A 1503-nucleotide genomic window follows, 5' to 3' on the forward strand; every position below is an offset into this window, starting at 1 on the left:
AAGCTCCTGAGAACTTCCTTTACTCTGACCTGGACTTCTATCCCTTAGATTTCTGTTGGCTTTTAAGGCTTGGGAGCTGTGGGCGGTTTACAGTATAAATGTGGAGGGGTTAAGCTTGTTTTTCTTTATGGTGCCTTCTCACTTTCTCTCTCTAGCTCTTTGTGTCTCTCCCTGTCTCGTCTCTCCCTCTCTTTCCACTAGACAATGTTAATTACTTTTAAGAGTCACTGACCAAATGTGTTTAGAATGTTTAGTCTTTCAGGCCCCTCCAGGACTGGTAACCAAGCACAATAAACAATAATTTGTTGGATTGAATGGAAAAATTAATTAATTTTTCTTTAACATTTTTCATTTACATAAGCAATACAATAAAGCCAAATGATGAGAAAAGAAGCGAAACATACTTTCGGCACTCCCCCCAACACACCTTATTCTCCCCTTGACTCTGCTGACATTTAAAAACTTACTATGAGAAGAGGCAGGTGACAGGAGAGAAGGGAGTTGGAAGGGAGATGGATAGCGAAATTGAGAAAATAATACTGGAAAAGGAGGGAGGAAACCAAACCACTTTGGTTTGAATCCCTTCTTATCTCCGCGACTTTGTGCAAATCACAATCTCTGTTTCTTTTTTTAATCTGTAAGGGTAGTAATGGTGTCTACCTCATAGGGTTTTTATGAGAATTAAGAAAATTAAAATATACGAAAAGGTTAGAGTGATGCTTACCACAGAATAAGCACTCAATAAACACTATATATACAAAAGTGCATAGTATTTTTTTTTACATAAACGGGATTATTTTATGCAAATCATTCACTAATGTGTTTCCACTTCATGATGTACTTTGGAAATTTCCTTGCCTTTAATACAGAACTGTATCAATGATCTAATCACCGAGGTGTACTTTACTTCCAATTTCACAATTACAAATATTTGCTATTCTGATTGGCAAGTATTACATTATTGTTTTTATTAATTCTGATTGTTAGTAATATTGAGTAATTTTTCATATTATTATTGAACATTTTACCGTTTTTTGTCTGTGATATGTCAAATATTTATAATATAGAGTTTTCTGATGGATTGAGACATGATTCGTTGTGCTCTTTATATGTTATGAATTGAATCCCTCATCTGTTAAATAAGACCCTGTGGGCCTCTGGATTTCATCTTATTTAAAGTTGTTTTAACAATACAGAGTTTTAATTTTTACTCATCTATTTGTGTTTTTCACTTTTGACTTCTGGGTTTTGCATCTTATTTTAGAAGGCTTCTCTTCTCGAGGACATCCAATATGAGTTATTCTTTGACACTTATTTATTCTTTCGTTACATCAGGACACAATGTTTTGTTTTTTTTTTTTCAATTACAGTTGACATACAATATTATATTAGTTTCAGGGATATAACATAGTGATTAGACATTTATATAATTTATAAATGGACCATCCCAATAAGTCTAGTTGCCATCTGACAATATACATAGTTATTACAATATTATTGACA

This window comes from Rousettus aegyptiacus, unplaced genomic scaffold (assembly GCF_014176215.1).
Source record: "Rousettus aegyptiacus isolate mRouAeg1 unplaced genomic scaffold, mRouAeg1.p scaffold_m13_p_4, whole genome shotgun sequence".
Classification (NCBI taxonomy): Eukaryota; Metazoa; Chordata; class Mammalia; order Chiroptera; family Pteropodidae; genus Rousettus; species Rousettus aegyptiacus.